General features: G+C 35.6%; 1 long non-coding RNA gene across 1 annotated transcript in view; it reads right to left on the bottom strand.

The window, feature by feature from the left end:
- LOC149916007 (uncharacterized) overlaps positions 1-21,157 on the bottom strand; it is a 202,101-nt gene that overhangs the window by 91,809 nt on the left and 89,135 nt on the right. The window contains exon 2 of the long non-coding RNA XR_016470996.1: positions 9,602-9,681. This is a non-coding gene — a long non-coding RNA (uncharacterized LOC149916007). The remainder of the gene's footprint in view (positions 1-9,601; positions 9,682-21,157) is intronic.

The following is a 21,157-nucleotide window of genomic DNA, read 5'->3' as shown; positions in this document are numbered from 1 at the left end:
TGCAGCGCTAATACAATGATCATTCCTCCTCAGATAGGATACCAGGTCAAATTCAGGCTTTTGGTCAAGAACACAAAACAGAGAGAAATCCATCTGTTATTTAAATTAATTTAAATACAATAATGACTATTTTCAGCAGGGCTGAGCTTAGTCCAAAATCCAGAAGCTATTTCTAATATATATTAATCAAACATTTAATTTGACAATGATTTTTCATATACTTAATTAAGAGAAAATATGCAGTGCACATCATGATATAACACTCATTATCTCAGAAAGGCAGAAGGAAGAATAAACACTGGAAAAAGGATCTGAAAGAAGTAGTACTTATCGAGCCACTGGTGTGTAAACATTTGTGAGATGACTTGGTAACATTAATTTGGCACTGTGCTAAGCCAACATTGCCTGGTACTCATCCTCTTGTATAAAAATAATCAGTTATATATTGCACTGCTTAAGAGGAAACGAGGACTTGCAGTGCATGACTCAAAATACCACTTGGGATGTCTGAACATATCTGAAAAAACTTGGAGTATTTAAGTACAGTCCAAAACAAAAATAGAAAAACAAAGGCAGGGAAATATCATAGTAGATGCTCACATATTTGCTTACCCTCCCCTACTATTTCAGTGCTTGCCTTCTCTGAAAATAATAAAGGAATTGCAAACAGTATTTATGGACAAATCTAGATAAGCTGTTTTGGAGGATGGTTGTAGACTATTACTGATACAAACAGCAGACAACAAAACCTGGGCCGCTTATCATCCACCATTGCTCAGCACCCACAGAATCTATCTCTTCATTTAGAGACATCATACTCCTACTCCTTTACCTTGTCCCCTTGGGATTATTATTAATGACTCAAAACATTTCTGGCATTTCATTTAAATAAAAAACAAATGAAATGATATTTCTCTATATAGAAACACTCCACTGCAGGATAAAATTTTGTTGCCTCTGTTAACTTTCTTTCAACAAGACTATTTGCTAGCAGGTGAATTCAAGAAAAATGTCTTCTCACTGCCTGTGTTTAACATCAGCAGACTGTCATAGTGCAGAATGTCATGCACTGTTATAAATTATCCTCTCCCCTGAAGAATCAACTCAGAAATATATTATATAATTTTAGTTTCCTTATTCCCAGCAAGCTTTTCATTCTGTTTATTTAACTGGCATAAGTCAGTAATGGTGGACTATACAGAAGTCTAAACTCCCCCCAAAATAATAAAAACAAATATGTTGTAAAACAATCTCACAACAAACAATGTAGTGATACCAGAAAATAGATGACTGTGCCACTAAGCCAATCGCGGATATTCAGTGGAGCCACAGAGGTAGAGAATCTATGAACAATTCACAGAAAGCAAACTGAAACAACTGAAATTTCACATCTCTCAGGAATTACTTAGGTTTAAATGAGCCACTATAGCGAAGGCATGACAGGTTCTGCAGGTAAGAGCATCCAAGGGAGCAGTGTGTCACTAGCCACAAATTCATTCCCCAATCCAAATAGACAGATCCATTTCCAGTTCGATCAGCGAGTCAAACTTCTACTCTGTTATCAGCAATGTCTTCCCACTATTCTGAAAGCCGCAAGCAAAAGAAGGAGCCAGATTGATTCATCATTCATTCAACAGCAGGTTCAAAATAGATGGATATATTTCACTCTTCCACTTTCTTTCCTTAAAGAATTACTCTACAGTCTGAGCAAATGTAGAATGATAAACCCACCATTAAAGGGCAAAAAAAAAAAAAAGAAAGTTATAGGCTAATAAATTCAATTTTTTCATTTAAATGAAAAAAATTGGCAGATTGAAAAATGCTTCTGACAATTCCGATCAACAGAACATTCACTCTACAAATTATCCTTTTGATAGCAAACATAAATAGAGTGAGATACTATAAATTGAAAAGATCAAATGTCATTAAGCTGTGCACTCAACAAGGCAACATCAAAAAGAAAAACCAGTAATGCTTATGTGCCATCATACCAACAAGCAAATGACTTAAATTATACAATGATGCAGTGGTAGTTTCTCCCTTTTGAATACCACCCATTGTATTCGTGTTTGTCTCCAAGCATGAACTGATCTGCATGATTTGATACCTAATTTACGCATCAAAAATCCCCAACTTCGGTGAAATCAAAACCATGACATTAAAAAGAAAAGAATCTTAAAGATCAAAACATTATTTTGGGCAAGGATGTGTAGTACATTACAATAAAATTCTGGGGTAGTTATCTTCAGCCTTCATTAAATGTGCTGAATAGCCTTCAAAGCTTAATTGGCATATTGTGATAAACGCTTGCATTGTTACTTACAGCAGCAGTTACTTGAAATGTCAGCTCCTCCTGCTTTGCTATTGCAAACAGGCCTAAGTAATAAAGGATCTGGTCTTAAAAATGCAAATTTTCTTTAAAATTGTTACACATGAGCATTTGTTCACTGTCGGAGCTTTGACTGCATTTTATTATTGCTACATTTTGCTGCCATTACCTGAAATCTCATATGCTACTGGTGACAGTATTTGACAGTTTTATTGCTTATTTTAATCTTATTAAGACAGATATCAAGTCGCTGTCTATTAAAAAATTCCTATGTATTTATTAACTTCTCAGTTTGGCCAAGCTTATTCAGTCCCTCGCAATTCATTTTAAAAACAAGAAATATAGTATTCGTGGAAATAAATTCACCAGAATAGTTAGTCTACTGGTAAGGCAGAGGGTCAAAAGTGAGCCTTCTTTTAGGGTTTTTCCATGATATAGCACTGAGCAAGTTGCTTAATCTCTGTCCATCTCTGCAATTATCTTGTGTATTGGGCATGCTAATAACTTTACAGCCAGTCACTTTCAGTATCTTTATTTATATGCAAATCGCCATTGTTTTCTCACACAATGCAGAGAACAAAGTGTCATCACGATTTTAACAATTTCTTAGAGAACTGACATTGCCAGTCCAGTCACCCTCTACAGCTGTGTTACTTCACCTGGACTACAGAGCCTTAACAATCCTATTTCTTGGGAAGCGCCCAAGAATTAAAAAATGTTCAAAATCTGGGTAAATTGGCAGGGTCACACGTTTTCATAAAATGTAGGACTCCCTCAGATTCTCAAGAGGGTAAATTGGACCACTCAAGATATGGGCTCCTGCTTTAGGTGGAATTGGTGGATTTGGAAGAACCATGTGACATAATTAATATGTGGTAATTATAGAACACAACACAACTCTATAGATACTGCAGCTATCCTAATCCTATTTCAACCCTGTCCTAATTCTGTTCTAACATAAATATTAATCAAGACATTTCAAGTGGAAGTCGCTGGAAAAAATGAAATGGACTTATGTATCTTATCAACTACGAAGTCAGTATTAACAACCACTTCTGTACTCATGGTACCAATTTAGGCTTATAGCCTGATATTTATAGCCTCGTCTCACATAAGAAATGTTGATAAATAGAGTGGACAAAACCAAAACCAGAAGTTTTATTTTTCTTAAATCAAGGAAGTTCAGCACTGTTATCCTAACCCTTATTGGTGCTCAAATACAGTCCTCAATAAAAAAGAAAAAAAAAAAAAAAAGCTACAAAGCTGTGTTTGAATTAGCAGTTATCACATCCTGCAGAAATTCATACAACCTCTCTTATCATGTATTAGTGAGGAAAAACAGGAGAAAAAGGATACATCTTCTCTTAACCAAACTGGCATAAAATTAGGAGCAACCTTAAGGGTGCAATCAATTTTAAACGTGCAAGTTTAGAAAAATTAGTAAAAATCTTCTGTCTGAATGTTGTTGACTTGTACCATAGATTAGTCTCCACAGGAACATAATAACAATAAAATACAAAATCTTAAACTAGCCAGCTAGTAATTCTTGTTAGAAATACTGTACAGGACCAGATTATAAATTAATACCAATAATTCATTGTTCCTTTCTCTAGAGACCACACAAATCTTCACTTGTACTGATACTTACAGGTGCCAGCTCACTCCAGAAAGCGCAGTATTCTCTCTGTGGGTTGTAACAGCAAGGCCTACAGTTTACTGTTCCATGTAATGCAAGAACGGATGTCACGGAGTTTAACATGAAGGGAATGTGTGGGCCAGGTCAACTTAAAATAATGAGAATTGTCCTTTCTGAGTGTAAAAAATTTAGAAACGCTGCCTTTTAAACCTCCATTTTATTAACCTTTACCAGCTGCTGTGAAACCAGCACATGATGAGATTTTTGAACTTTGCTGTCAGCAGCTAAAGGGTAATGCTTGTAGTGATTGCTGTTTTGCAAAATGATAATTCTTACGTGTAAAAGGTCTTCTGTTAGATTTATTCTCAAACGATTGCCAAGTGGCACTGGGAGAAAAAAGCATGCTTGGGTGGTTGCATCACAGGGCAGTGTCAGGAGAGAGGTACAATTACTGACTTTCAGCCCTGTCTCCAGAAACGAGATCAGGGTTAGAAAATTGCTTCAGGTGAGAGGGCTGCTTCTACTTTTAGTTATGGTCAGTGCCCTGGAATATAGATGTGAGACCGACTGCTCCCAGCAGCCTACAGCCAAATCCCCACTGATGTCAATAGGACAGATGAGCAAAGAGCTTAAGTTAAAACAAAGCCTGCGTGAAGTAATTAAATTTGTAGTCACACAGTGAGAGCTGGTCAGCACTAGGTTGAGTGGGACAAGAAACAGACTTGCAGCTTTACTCTTACACCTTATGTGTAAGCATCACTTTGGGGAATAATTAACCCCAGCTGTTCCAACAGGACAATCATTCATTACAGGGTCATTTCAGAGCAAAGTCTAAGAAACCTCAAACATTTCAGCAAAACTGTTATTACAAACTGCAGGATGCTAATGAGAACAATCAAATCCACATGGACAGAGCCACTGAGGTGAAACACACTAACCTTAATTTTTCCCTTAAAGTTTTTTGTATGTGTTGCAGCAACCCTCTGAAGACTTGATATAAGAGAAGCTCCAGGGAAAAATATCCATCAGAAGAAGATATCCTAACTCTTTACAGGATGTTCTTTGTAGCAGGTTCAGGAATCACTAAGGAAGTTGGGCTGGTGTTTGGCAGCTAGACAGAGCCAAGAAGCAGAAAGGGCAGGAGAAGTCAGGCTCATTGGTTGTCAAAAAAAAAAAAAAAAAAAAAAAAAAGATTAAAAGGAAAAAATTGCCTGAGCAGCCTCTTATAACTGAAACTGAGCAGCTAGAAGCTATCAGGGAGTGAAGAGGCCCTAGATGCAGGGTCAGACATCTTCAAACAAGCATTGAACTTCAGCAAGAAAAAATACCTGAGAGGCAGCAGGTAAAAGAACACTTTCACTGCCACGATGGCCACTGAGTGTTCCTTGTTGCATTTAGTTGTTTGAGAGAGACAGATCCAATGACACACATTTCACACAGCAGATCGCAAGGTCTCTAGCAGGCAAAAAGTGCAGGATATTCATTTTTTTCTCCAAGATTTTCAATATACTCTTCATCTTCAAAGAAATGATATGTTTGATTCCCTGGGCACTGAGGGAATGTATGCCCACCCGTCCTCACCATCAGCTGTAGGAATACTGGTAATTTAAAATAAATAAGTAAATAAAAGTCTGTTACCATCCAGAAAGCAGTAACTTCTAGCACAATATCCTGAAGCAGAAGGCTAGAAACAAACTGGATGAGAGGCAACAAAGCAGGTAGAAAAAATGCAGCAGACTATTGGCTGTTGACCAAGGAATTAGCACAGCCGGAAGAATAATCTTGAATCATTTCTGTTTCCCTTATATTGAGCTTCAGCCCTGAAAAGCAGGAAGAGTTGATTCCATGTTCCCCAACAAAGCAGTTACATTAAGAAGAAATGGCAATAACAGAAAAGTATCAGTCAAACAGGCATATGGAGACAACTTTTCTGTCTTCCAGTGTTGCTCATCTGTAGACAGATGTCATTCTTCAGCATGGATTCTAGGATTTAATCAATATCACTGCTATAGCAGATCTGTATTAAATCAATCTGTTTTTTTCGGTGTGTTTTGCAAAAGGGTTGATTAATTCTTTCCACTGCATATTCAAATAAAACATTTAAAACTTGATATGTCCTTTCTAAGAGGTGCTGAGAGAGGATGAGCTGCAGCTCAAGTTCTTTTCATGTGTGAAACCTAGCTATAAATAACGAATCTGTAGAACCTTTTTACGCCAAAACTGATCAGTTTATATAATCACTTTCATGCGTAAAACTTTCTTCACACTATCTACTAGTGTCCTAAATAGAACAGACAATACTAGTCTGAAATTACATCTATATAATTGCATCTGCTGCAAACCAAAACTAAAAAATGGATCCAGCATAGACATTCCACATTAGAACATGGCTGAACAGGAAAGTTGGGTTTATGGAACCTTCATACTTTCTTCTGTTTGTTCACTTTTTTTTTTTTTTAATGCAACTACAGCTTTTTGCCAAAGGAAAATATCAAACACCAGAAGTTCTTACTCAGGGAAGGAAAGAAAAAAATCCTCCCAAGTTCAGAGCAGTTTAAAAGGTAGAGAGTCTAACAGGTAGAGTGTGAGAGAACCATACCACAGCTGTAAAAAAGAGGAAAAAATAAAGAAAAAGCAAACTGGAGTCTGCATTAAGACTCTGTGGAGATCAATATTACCTTTCCAGCTGACTTCACAACAAACCAATGAACATTTACATAACTCAAGCTACTGAATCTCATTCATGGCTTTTTTTTCCCAGAATAACAGATTCCTATTGGATTTTAAGACAATCCTACTGGCTCTTATTTTCCTTATTGGTAAAACAGACGTAATCTTTTAAAAATACACTTGGGAAATGTTCTCAAATCTATGCAAATACAAAGCATCAGTAATTACTATAATTCTTATCTCTGAAAATATAAGTATTTATGTATCTATGACAGGCATTTCTGTCATGATGCAGAAAATTAAGACAGGTACATAATTCTGAAAAAAAGGAAAGTATCTGGATGACATTTGTACACCTGCCTCAGAATTCTGCTGCACACAAATTGAATGTAAAAAGGCATCATGCAGCAGCTCTTTGTCATTACAGGAAAATGAAGTGTTGTAGACCAGTAGTGAAGATCTAAGCAGAATGTGTTAGTATATGTTTTTATAGTTGTACATAATCAAGAGACACACAATGTAATCAAACCTTAGTATTTGATCACACATTCTCATCTCACAGTATACTTATTTAAAGTTACATCATTACAGTATAAATGTCCTGCACTATACATGTACTCTGAACGTTTATTTTGGGGGATGAGAAACTGTTTGTTGAATTGATTGGTTATGCATTCTGCAGTTAAAGATTCTGGAAGGAAGTAGAAAACATTTGTTTCTTCCAGTGTACACGAAAATTAAAACGTACAAGACAGAAAATGTAGTTGCCAAATAGTATTACAGTGACAATCACTGAATTCATTCAGTTTCTCTTTATGCATTGATACTGTGCCTCTAAATTATAGTCAGAGAGAAAGGGTAAAATGCATTTTTTGTGTGTAATTCTACAAAGAGAAATCCTTCTTCCTAAGAGAAAACTTTGTCTACGTTTTTAAAAATGCAAACTGTCCTCTCTCCTTCCCCTCCCTCCCCCCCATAATACTGGATTGCTATGTTCAAAGTTTGAATCTGACCACAAAACAAACACTTGGTTTACTGTCACTTGCAAAACATTTCTCACTTCTTTACTTTTTCATTTAAACTTGGCAACAGCTCCTTTTATAAAGACTGTGTTCTACATTCATTCAGTTTTCATTCAGCTCAGAAGTGAATAATTTTGTTACAGTTTTACTTTGATTTGTTGTTCAAACCAGACTAAAGAACATACTTCTTACCGATTTCCTACCAAACACATACAGAAACAGCAACAGCAAGATATATGGAACTAAACACAGAGTTATAGAATGGCTTAGGTTGGAAAGAACCTCGAAGCCCACCTAGTTCCAATCGCCTGCTATGGGCTAATTGCTACACATCACATCAGGCTGCCCTGAGCAATCTGGCCTTGAATTATTCTTCCAACTTGCTCTCTTCAGACTCTGTCATTCATTCTTAACAAAGTTAAGTTTTAGATTATTTGATCTGCAGCTGTTGTGATCATTACTCACACAGTACTATATAGCTTGTCTTTATCATCACTGATGTCTTATGGATGTTAAAATTCTATTACCCATTTTCACTATTCCCACTGCAGATATTTTGTTCTTAATTATTCCCACCATTACAGCAAAGATGACACAATGCAAATATGTAGATATAGCATACAGTGCTGGAGCTTGTTAGATATGACAGGAGTTATGCTGAAGATACCTAGTAGAAAGATACAGAGAGAATCTCCTGTAATCAAGCGAGAAAGGGTATTTAAACTGAAGACTGTTTTTATAGGAGATACCCATACTTGATAAACTTGAATTGGAAGCAGTACTAAAACACAGTTCTCCAAGGATTCCAGTGAAGCGACCTTAATATTCCAGTTCGGGCCATATTAACCTTGAAACAGTAAGACATCTCTCAGGAGGACAGAGAGGCTGAACGCAGGAATATATAGGGGACAGAGTTCAGCATGCAGTTTTTTAGCAGACAAGTTTTTGGCTGTAAAGTTTAAGAGCACTACAATTTACATTTAATTTTGGAGAGTAATTTAGAATCAATACATGTAACTACCAGTGGTACCAAAAAGAGCCCATGCTATTCCAATAGTAGTAGCTCAGAATTCAGGACAAGCAGAATAGAAAATGTTGTGTGAGATAGAAGTGATGAAGCTGAATGGATCCCAGCACAGATTCATCCTACAAATTAAATCTTTTGCCTCTAACAATACATTATGAGAGGCATGTTGTGTACTATGCTTTCTTGCTGTTTTAATTTTTTCAACAGAGCAAGAAAATAATAAAGGATAATAAATAATAATAAAATATTTTTAAGCCATCTAATTAAGATGACAAAGCAAAAAAAAATGAATATATGCAGCTGACAGACCTAACACAATAAGCAAAATACTAAGAAAACACGAGGAGCTGACAGGGTGAACAGAAAGACAGCTGAACCTCAGCAAATCAAAGATGGATTCAATGGTGAGAAAGGAAAGGGCTTCAGTAAAATCTGATGGCTAGAGAAGATAGAAAATAATTTTACATATTGTATGTAACCTTTCCTCCTACAGATCTTCTCAACTGCATGTTCAAAGCAATTAAAGTATAAGAGCAAATATGGCAAGATTCACTTACTAAATCTATCCTTTTTGAAGCACATCATCTCAGGTGGAATATCAAACTACAGTAGTCAAGCATAAGATAGACCATCTTCTCTGCTAAAGTGAAAAAACTATGGTGAAAATACTCTTATTTCCTTTGCAGACCAATCCAAAAAGCATTTCAGTCACAAACTTCAGAAAATTAATTACAAAGAATACATGGTAGCATGACAAAGTGATTTGGAAACTAATTTTCCTAGTACTAAACGAAAACATGTCTTCCCAGGTTCAGAAACACATCACAGGAATGGCAACAATCAGATGAATTAAGTGTTCCTAATGAAGTATTTTTGTTTGGCTCAAGCTTTAAAAAATAAGTGTTTTTGTTACTTACAATTAAAGATTTCATGCATAATACACATCTTCATTTACACACAGGTCCTCCAAAAGTAATGCGTCCCATTTCCATGGAAACTACAACAGATAAAAAGAGCAAAATAATACTATTCAATAGGACAAATTCATAGCTACAAAACACCATTTTTTCAACATGGACACCACCATTAGCTATGCATTCTTGCCAGTGATGAATAAAAGCCTGCCAGCTGCATTCACACAAATCTGAAGCAGTGGAGATGATCCACTCTTGCTACTGCTGAAACACACCACCTACTGCCTCACTGTGCTCACACCTGCTGTGTGGTGTCCATAAACATTCAGCAAGCATTGAAAAATATCAAGGTATGCCATTTTTTTTCACATGGGGCAATTCATTTGCACCCCTTTGTTTCATATGTCCTCCCATGTCAGACACCATTCTGTCAGACTGCCCCATTGCTGCCATCTATCGCACAAAAATATTGTGAGGAAGATTCAGCCTCTACTGCCACACTACCAACGTTCACCTCTGCAGTTGTGAGCCAACATCATAAAATAGGAGGCATTACTAGGGCATCACTCCCATACAAGCAATTTCAAATTCAGTTCTCCATAGCACTTGATTTGGATTATATGCATGGACTGTCACCCTCTTTTTTCTGAACTTCTTCCACATACGTAAGAACAAAATTTTCACAACTAAAGAAAGACAAAATATGACACTTTATTATATGAGACACAATAGGTTAAGTTTTTTTGTTTTGTTATTGGAGCTTTGTCACATAGTAAAATCTTATGGGAAATCTCAACTATTCTTTTAAATTATTCTTATCAAAGTATTCCTATGAAAGCCACCAGAAGAAAAATGTATTTCCTTTATGTAAGTGAAATAGTAGTTGATCTCTTCAGAGATGAAAACCAGGCAGTCTTTAATTAGTGTTCACTTTGTAATCACTTTCATTCCTCTGTTGAGATCTAAACAAAATAAGATTTATTATCCAGGTTTAGCTTTGACAAACCACATGTCATTTTCCTCTCTGTACAACACCACCTTGGGATTTAACCTATCAGCAGGCTGCTATTCCATCACTCTGAACCTGCTCCAACTCCTGTCTTACCATAATGTGACTGCATTTGGTCTTTAGAAAAGAAAAGCAGAGTCAGGCTCGGTGATTTTCTGCCAAACTTTCTTGAGTCTGACTCTAGAGATAGGATATTGAGATTTGAAAAGAAAATAAGTAAAAAGAAAAGTATTTTCAGTGCTTGTTTTACAAGTGAACATGTAATTTAATTGTAACATGAATATATGAACACAGATACAAATGGCATAGGTAGTACTCTCTTAAATACAGGTTTTTTTGTGGCGTTCACTTTCTATTAAGAAAATAAGTAATTACATCTCCCTCAACACTGACTGTGGTGCAGAAGACATCGTCAGCATTGTGAGCTCACTCAGGAGATGTCTTCCTAATGCCTGCCTAAAAAGGGAACACCTTAATGGCTAAAATACGTTCAGATGGAAGGAAATTGATAAGCAACAGTACCATTTTTTAGGTACAAAACATAATGAATGCTCCTCCAGAAAGCCTCATGAGAACTTGTTGATTTTTTATGACAGCTTCAGTGGGAAAAGTCTACAGAAAAACTTGGCTCTCATTTCATTTTGGAAATGTCAAAATGTATTGGCTCCAAAAGGTTAGAATAATTTTTTGGTTCCACTTTACTGTGTTGATCCATGTTAATCTATCTCACTTAGGCATTTGTACTATGTATTACTATAACAGAAATAAAACGTGAACATTAAGATTATATTAAGTCGATAAGACATTAATTATTTGTTATTTAAACTACCAGCTTTACTACACTTGGGTGTCTTGAACCTGTATATAATTGTAGATAGTGAAGAGCATTTGGCACTTGAAAATTTTAAATTCAGATCAAATTATTGAATAATTGCATTTGAACATATGTGGAAAAAAATTCTGAAACATTTCAGTTTGAAATAGTATTTAAATTGAATAAAACAAAGAGAGCAAGAGAACCCAAAAATGCTTATTTTGCATATAAAGTAGGAAGCTTCAGAGTGAATTGAAATTTACTGTCTTATTTCACTAAAAGAACAAGCAGAAACAAAACTAAAATCAAAATATAATTGAAGGATTTCCATCTGGACCATCAATTTTTCAATTGAATTTTCTTTTCCTTTTTGCTTCACATACAGCTCTATAGCTCTAATCGCTAAGTGATCACTTGTCAGGCTTTTACCTGGATAAATGTCATTTTTCTAACATAGGGCATCTATAAGGAAAGACAAGATACAAAGGCTGAAACAAGTAATTCTTATCTAGCATTTCCAGTTTCCATTAAGTACTCTCACACATCTGATTTTAGTCAACTAATTATTTGAACACATTGCAGGAGAAACCACTTCTGAAAAATAAGAATTGGAAGCCTTACTGAAATCTGATTAAACTGAAGAAAATGGGAATATTTCTATAAGAAGAAAAATAAGGAAAGAATAATTGTGTGTGGGAAGAGGGAACAGAAGGCATCAATCAAAGAATAAAGGAAAGGCACAAGAATTAATGACTGCTTCTTAACAAATCTCTCTGTATTTATACTTGGCATTTGTGACTAGTTCTGTTGCTCCCACTTTTTTCCCAGTTATGTCCTCTTTTTCTGCCTGAAAATCTTATATGGAAGACTTGAAATTGCTATATTTTTGAGTTATTATTCTGTTAGATTTGGTTTTGTAGGCTTTTCTTGGCCCCACAAATGGATATTTTCCAAACCAACACAAATTCATGGGTAGTGGCAAATACACGTTGATACAGTATACACCAGTAGTAACTTCCACGTACAAGAGAATCACTGTCCTCAGTCCTTCCAGTTATCCACAGCCTCCACTATCATTTTATCAGTATAGAAACGTTTCTCTATGTCTTGTAGATTGAAAAGACTAATGTAGGTGCACAGTGTGGCCATAACACAGGTTGTCAGAATGCCAAAGGCTAATCTCCTTGTGAATTGTTCTATATAATTTGAGGCAGATGAGGATGCATGCCAGTGACATCTGTCAGACTGTTCAGGTGAAGAAGCACATGTCAGAGGAAAAAGGGTTTATAGGATCAAAGCTAATGCTCTGAGCTCTCCTCTCTGCAGTTTGGACTCAAGCTCTTAAAGTGCAATTTGATTAAATTTCAATTCCAAATGATGTTATTTAAAAGTGAAGGATACACACCATTCTACTCCTGAATACTGTCAGTAGGTCCTTCTTATATATTCACAATTCAATCTTATGTCAAGTAGAAAATTGCAATTTTTCAGCATAAAAAAATTTAAATGTTTAAAATAAGTGGCTGAAAATATATATACATATACAATCAATTAAAAAGGACTAAATGATTAAGCGTTACATCAAAATTAGTTTCCCAAAGACTTAGCCATTTTTTCTAACATTAATGACAGAATTCAGACAAATACAGTCCAAAATTATTCTATTACATGTTTATGTGAGAAAAGACTCAATGTATCATAACTTATTAATTAAATAGAAATTGAACTTGTGTCTATTAAATGGTGATGACAGTGACTAAATTGATTGCAAGTTTGCACGAAACATCTGCATCTGTGTCTCCTGTTTAAACATACAACAACTTCATAAAGATGGGGTGATTACCAACTTTAGAAAATATCCATCATCTTTAATGAAATCTCAGGACTCACACCAAGAGTTTGCATATATGAACTATGAAATTATTAAAAATTTGTTATCTAAATCCCAAGTCTCTTGAGGGAAGTCGTCATTAATTGTCACACTATGACCATTCATATCTGTTGGTTTATTAAACTCAGACACTATGGATAATTCTAGCTTGTTTTTAACAGTATTTTCTTAATGAGAATTTAGCATCTATGGAGATCTTCTGGCAAGTTAATTTTCTATATATTTTTTTCCATTATGTGGTAATTAAAACTTAGGATTATGCCAGTAAAGATGGATTGGAGTATCTGATAAACTACTAACTTCATGAAAATGGGCCTAACTAGCAGCCTTACAGCAAGTCCTAGGAATGGAAGAAAGTAGCAGAAAGACCCTTATTTTTGCTCCCCACTGCACCACAAAATACAAGAACACATTCACTCTCTCTTCTAAAAGTACTGATGTATGTATGCCAAAAATAATGCAGAAAAAAAAATAAAAAGAAGGTTCCAGTCCAAGTGTTATTTCACCAGAATTCTATGCACTGCCTTGAGCAGACCATTTAAGGACAAGTCCATCATGTGCAAAGGAAGAAAGACTAGAAAGGGCCTCAAAAATAAAATTCAGGGGTGCCCACTTCTGTACTTTGGTTTTTGGTTTACGTTGTTCAAACACGCTGACACATAACACCATGTTCAGTCTTAGAGGGATTGACCCTTTTCTGATTTTCCTGGAAAAGTCCACTTACATTCCCCAAAAAGGAAAACTAGTACAAAAAGTTCTTTTTTTTTCCCTCTTGAGAATCAAGCAAACACTACAAAGCAACTGGGTGCAGAAATATTTCTGGCTGCTTTTATCTTATCTGCATTGGGAACACTTAAAAAGGTAAGAGAAACTTCAAAGTCCTTCCTTTTTTTTCTGCAGTTTTACATTTTCTATGTATTACATTAAAACAATCACCATTTCAAAGATATGAAGTCAGATTTACAAAAGTTTTCAAGAAGTAAGAGTATACCAAGAAGAGTCATGAGAAAAAAGTGAAGGCAGCAATACCTCAGGAAAAGAACATAACTGTCCAGTAGTAAGCTGCAAATGATTTTACACAGGTATGATCATGTTCAATTTATTATTATTTTTTTTTGCTTTATTCTTGACACTACCCAACCAAAATAAGAGTGCATGTAACAAAATATGTTAGCTTCCTAAACCTGAAACAAAGGTTGAAGCCATTTTCTAAAACACAGGGAAAACAGTAATGCCCAATATCAATTTCTGTTTATATAATGAAATATATCGCACTACAGGAATCATATTCCAACACAAAATCATGGAGGAGTACCAGTGTTCTACACCTACACTGCAGTGTGCAGTCAGTGTTTATCTCAGATAGCTATGATAACAGGCTCTGCATGTGCACAGATACTTGTGCTGCTCAATGCATTAACAAGGCAGTGTGGGAATTCGTGTTTTACTGTTTGTTCTACAGTTATTTGCTCTGGTAAATTGATATTTATATTTTTGTAAAGTGCACTAGTTAGCATAAGATGTGTAGGCACCAACTCAATGTTGTTAATGTTACATAACATTATGTAAAACAATGGGCTGGCTCGGGTTAGCAAAGCTGCAAAAAAACTTGGCTTTCTTGCATCTTTGTTAAAACACTAATTACAATATCTGTTTGAAATAAATTGTTTTAAAGAGAAAGATTTAGAGTGCTGCTATTTTTACCAACTTAATTACATCCCTCTCAGTGAGGTAAAAGGATTGCAGGTAAAAAAACTTCAGATGGAAAATTATAATTAATAAGCTTCTCTCCTGAAGTAGTTATAGGGTTTCAGCTGTGCATTAAGAACCGTGCTTGGGGGTGCTGCAGTGATACAGTCACTCCCTCCCATGAAATATAAAAGGTCACGTAAGGAAAGATGGGGAAATCAAACTGCCTTGAAAAATGCAAACTCTACCTGTTATGCAAGGATTCTGGCTAAGATCGTGAAAAATACCTTACGCTGGAATTTCACTCTGTTATTACTCTCCACTATAAGTGTAGTTCAAAATATATGAGTTTGCACACAACACCTGAAGTGCTTTAGAATTATTTACTTGTCTAATGCATCTGCAAAATGTGAATTTCAATACCAAACCTGGGCTTTACTCAGTTTTCCACATCTGTGGAATGACAGACTTCTTAGAGTCCATATTTCTTTCTACTCATAAATGCACTGCTTCTTTTTTTTCCTGCTCACCACTGTGCAAGGTCCCAAGACAGCCAGTGTTTTCATTTCCAGAGAACCCACCTTGATGCATTTTTAGCTTTTACTGTACTGCAGTGCTAAGTACTGCTGTCTTTTTTGGCAATTCTAGAGCTTTCTTCTCTTCATTTCATCTCTCCCTTTCCACCTGTGCTGTTACGGTCAGCTCAAAGCAAAGATGAAGCAGCGCTACCTGTGTAGCATTACATGCGTAGGCACTCAGATTCTGTGACTGAGATTCAGTTCTTATTGACACCATTGTTGAAACAAATGTATTCCAACTGGTTTCACCTAGCAGGCTTTTTAAAAAAGGCTACCAGGTGACATCATGTCCAAACTTCTATTTTTTTTCATCTTTCAATTATTCATAATCCTTAATTTTGTAAGCGCAAATAATTTTCACACTGCTGGAGAAAAGAACAGATGACAATGTTATGAGCATGATCATTTTTCTACTGACATTTTTAGTAGCCACATTATTCTCTCCTTTCTCACCCTTTTTTTTCTTTTTTTTTTTACCATCTCAGCTCCCCTTCTCACATATTATTAGCAACATTCTCATCTTTTTAAAGAAAAGCATCACTTTATACTGTAGCACAATATACATTATTAATTTGTGATGACACCAGTCATCTGGGGATAAAACACCCTGAAAGTATGTCATCATTTCAAAAGGATGCACTGATTTATTTGAGGTCAAACAGTAAGTGCTTACCCAGGAAAAACTCTAATGGCAAACAGCCCTTGACAACGAAACCTTCTGTCAATTAGTTATTCAGAATGCACCTGCTTCCAGAAGGTCCAACTCCCAACATACAAATATGTTTCTTTCAAATTCTGCTTTGTTACAATTCAATAGTCTGTTTACTTGGTTTTGCAGTTGCTGCTCCTGGATCTCTCAAATGAATTTCAATGAGTAATACTTAACAAATGCATTTCAACTGTCAAAGGCAGCATTCTAATTGTATCCTCTTTTTCAACTCTACACACAAATACTGCATTATAATACTGCATTCAGAAAACAGATTTTTATTATTAGTATTTGAAACATTTAAAAAAAAAATAACCCAAAACAACAGTTTCAGAAGCATAGGAAATTTCCTTGTATTTTTAAAGCTCATAGGGAGGTCTAAATGACACCACCTCATATCCACCTCTCATGAAGCATTTGAGTTTATGGAGAACCAAAATCACCAACTCTGATGTCTGTAACAAAGTCACAGGGAAGACACAGCCCTATTATCTTTCTTCTCATTTAGCACAGTGTTTTTAGGGGAAGTAGCATTACAAGAGTAGGGAGAACTAATCTAATGAAATTTATTGTTATCCCCAACTGACATGCATATATATAACATCAAAGTCATTCTCTACACATGCTCCACTAAAAAGGGAAAGGGAAAAGGGAAAAGGTTCATCCTCCTACTTAAAAGTGCAGAACTCTTTACTATGCATCGACATTCCTACACTACAATTTCAAACAAAATTCTGTACAGAGCTTTTCACAATATATTACTGGTTCCTTCTTCAATAGTATAAATAGTATGTATTTGTAATTAGAATGTATGCATGAGAGAAGAAGAAATATAGACAATATTCTTAAATGACATTTATTTTCTTTAGTGTAGGCTGCATATTTAATATCATTGGGATTATATCTTAAAGAACTGAGGTATGCTTTAGATCTGATTTCTTTAAAATGTTAATCCAAGGCATAGGAAAATAATTAGTACAGCTACCCTTTCCAAGCTTGAAACTGGCTCTTTTAGAAAAGCTCAAAAATGAAATTGTAATTGTTTTATGAGATGCTAAAGAGATGCTAAATCAGTTTATGAGATGTTAGTACTCAGCCTTGCAATTAGATGCTGTTTCCAGGCAGAACTTCAATAAGGTCAATAGAGATACTTACAATATCTGGTGTACTTCAATGGTTTTTTTTGTTTGTTTTTTACTATAGGCAAAATATCATTTGGAAACTTCTGTCCTGTGGCACTCTGATAGCATGAATGTACCCTTTCTGAATATTGGAAGATTGCCCTCTCACTGGAGGATTCAGGAAAGTTTTTGGAGTTGCTAGGGGCCTTACAGGGAGCTCCCAGCCTGTAACAAGTGGAACACCAGACTTTCACCTGTCTTCTGCATGGCTATTCAAATTTATTTATTTTTCTAAATCAGAGAAACTCCATGAAAACTGACAGCCAGGGTGCTTTCAGAGGCCTAAAGATTTTAGCTCCTTGCACTTCCTCACATTCACAGCAGGAATTCTTTATGAAAGTGTAGTGCTGTCCAACATGAGTAAGAGGAACGTTTTCTGATTCCCTGTTGGATGCTACAAGCCCCAGATGGATTGCTGATTCAATCTACATACCTCTCCAAATTGAGAGGGTATGGATGGGTGTTTTTGATATCCTTTTCCTGCTGGAATTAATACCTCTCCCACATAGAGGTTCAACAGCTCTTTGGCGTATGAGCCTCTTCACCATCTGACATGCAAAAAGCAGATGTTAAATACTTAGCAGCTGTGTAGTGTCTCTGCAATTTGGAGAACCAAACCATTTTGTCACTGCTCCTATCATTTAAAAGCAAGAGTGCATCTCTCTAAGTGTTTTTTATCCTTTCTCTTCCACTGTATGAAATGCCTTGGCAGGTCCCCCACATAACAGAGATGCATTAAAAAGCATTTCTTATCTCAGTTGGCATGTCATTTTCTTCTCATTTTCATTAGATTCCCTTGATGGATTCTTACCCAAGACAAGTGGGTTTTCTAGTTGCTTCTGCTGGCTCTGTTGCTATTTAAGTAGCACAGACTCATGGCCACCCAGAATCTCTAGCAGAAAACAGGATTGCTGCCATAAGGAATTCACAGTGTGTGCACTCACAATAGTAAAGCTTTCTAACTTGTCTGCTGTTAGACAGGGTAATGGGTGGGAGGAGATTTCAAGATGAAACAGCTTTCAGCACTGTTCTTTACTTCCCCTCATTAAGATTCCATATTTGTCCTTCACTTTAGTGTTGTCTTTCATAATGTAAATCATCCAAACCCACTTTGAGAAAAAATGAAATGTGCCATGATAATCATTATCTTCATTTGTATTTGCAGCCATTTTAAAATATACATTTTGGCTCAGATTCACAAGGCTTTCTTAAGCCTTCTTTATTGACTTCCTGACTTTTGAACATTTAGAATTCATATTTTCAAACTATTTCTTGTAACCAAGGTGACATTGTTTGAGAAGCGAGGCTGTACTGAACTAAGCACATCATGGACTATGTGATGTGTTTAATGCCCTTCACTTCAAAGATAGATCTCAAAATTACATAATTGCTACTAGTCATCATGAAAATCTGCATCCCTGCCAAGGAACAAAAGTAAATACTAAAGTCCAAGTTCAGCTGACCCTATTGGAAAGTAAAACTTATTTGACTCAATCTCAGAACAAGATAACATTTTCAAAAGGAAACTGTATATTCAAAACCTCTTGTACCAAGGTACTACTTTGCCAGACAAATTCTATTACATACAATTATATTTATTTTTTAAGTCAGAAAGTGTTTGTCTCCAGGAACAGAGAACTAGACTTGAATAATTCAGAACACGTGAGCATGTTATTTATGATATCTACAGTAATAGCAAATTGCACTAGCATTGCCTTTATTAGAATAATAAGCAGAAAATTATATTCTCAGAGAACTTGGTTTAGTAAACATGAAATATTTGTTATTTGGCAATAACTTGCATTGAAATTGTCTGTTTACATAAATGAAAGCACACACAGTTCATTTCACATTTTTCAATATTTTAAATATATTTTTTTCCTCATATACAAAACATGGTAAAAAGATTTTAAAGGGCATATTTAAATGTTATAAAACCGAGTATCCCATTTGATTGGCTAGTACATTCACAGCAACATTAAATAATTACCAGAGCTCAGACGGACAAATGCCAAATGAATAAGTGCTTTGTTTTTTAAACTAATACCAACTTGACTGCGCCCTTTTCCCCACTGCTAAAAAGTATGCAATCTAATCTGTGTCTGAGAGGGTTGGAAGATATGAGATATATACAGTCCAAACTCTGATTAAAATATGACTTTTGGCTTGCTTAATCATTACATTGGTTTTGATCTCTTGTATGCTATGCCAATCATTCCAGCATCTGCAGACATATATGTACGTGCAGCACATTAGTTTTCTTCTCTCTAATCAATTTTTTCCTTTTCCTCTTTTCTATTCTCATCTTAACATCTCCTGCTCTCATCCATCTTTCATGAAAGTTTATTTTTCCACTCCTTATGTTACCTCTGTTACTAATTCTTTCCATAGCAGCTTAAGGTGATTATTTCTATGAGTGAACATGAACAGTATGATCATGGTTCATTTCTTAGCTATTTGATGAAATGCTCTACAGAGAAATGGCTTCCTTACACCCCAAAAAATATTCACTTTAGCAAAATCAAAGTAGCAAGCAGATAGAGACAGAAAAATACATTTAAACTAAGAGTTTATTAGTCATTCTGGAAAATATGGAAATATCAAGAATCCACGGCATATCTGCAATTTGAGCTCACTTCAACAGATAAAACCACGTGGTAAACACCACTCAGCTTGGATATATGAAAGATAAAGTAAAAATACAACAACCCAGAATACAAGAATCTGCACTTTTCTGCAGATTTATAGGATGAAACCCCAGCCTCAGTGAAACACATGCAGTTTTACTGCAGGTTTTTATGAAGACAATATTCTTTTTAACCTTCAGCCTCGTATCACTCAAGAACATGAAAATAGCGATTTTCCACATATAAGTCTTGGTTCGAATTTGATTATACACACACATTTTAAAACACCGCCCTACTCCGAAATGACTCTGCTTGATTCCAAAGTACGAGACTCGTGCTGTGGAGTATGACCACAACAGAGAAGAAAGGAAATCAGAAGCAGAAGAGGATGTTTGGCGTGAAGTTTCCAGACCTAAATATCTGCTGCATCCAAAGACAGTTAACATTTATTCTTAACGAAATCTTTCACTGCTTTTCTACCATTTCAACTTTCCCACCTGGGTGAAGTGAAAAGCAAAAGATCAATCGGCAGTGTTTTAGCCACTTCACTGCTTTCCTAAATCTTGCAGATATGATGCACAATACGGAGAGGGACTCAGGCTGCTGTACTTCCATCAGGTCACAGACCTATCTGTCCTGATCCTAACATTCCCATAGTAGTCCTCGGAAATCAATGGAGCTACATATGGACAAATAAGAATAGAAGGAAGCTAAGACTTCAGTACCACCCTTTGCTCTGTAATATTTCAAGCTTCTTTGACATTTTAAGATATTTCAGATGAGTACATCATGCAGTAGCATTTTTCAAATCCAGATTATCTAAAGTACAAAAGCAAGCTATTAGACACACTAAAATATGGCATTCTTGCTAACAGAGAGTTAACATCTACATAAAATATACTCTATACACTATTTTATATTAGGAAATAGTTTAGTTTAATTCAAAATAGAGGAACATTTACAGAATTAAGTTAAATATTCCTAAATTAAATTTAAATAACTCACTAGGAATGACAGAAAACATTTTGTTGCCTACTCCTTACAAGCTGCTCTCAACTCAG

The sequence above is a fragment of the Phasianus colchicus genome, chromosome 14 (assembly GCF_987193195.1).
Source record: "Phasianus colchicus chromosome 14, bPhaCol1.hap1.1, whole genome shotgun sequence".
In the NCBI taxonomy this organism is placed as follows: domain Eukaryota; kingdom Metazoa; phylum Chordata; class Aves; order Galliformes; family Phasianidae; genus Phasianus; species Phasianus colchicus.
Note: the sequence above shows the minus strand (reverse complement) of the source record. Positions and strands in the feature narration are given on the sequence as shown.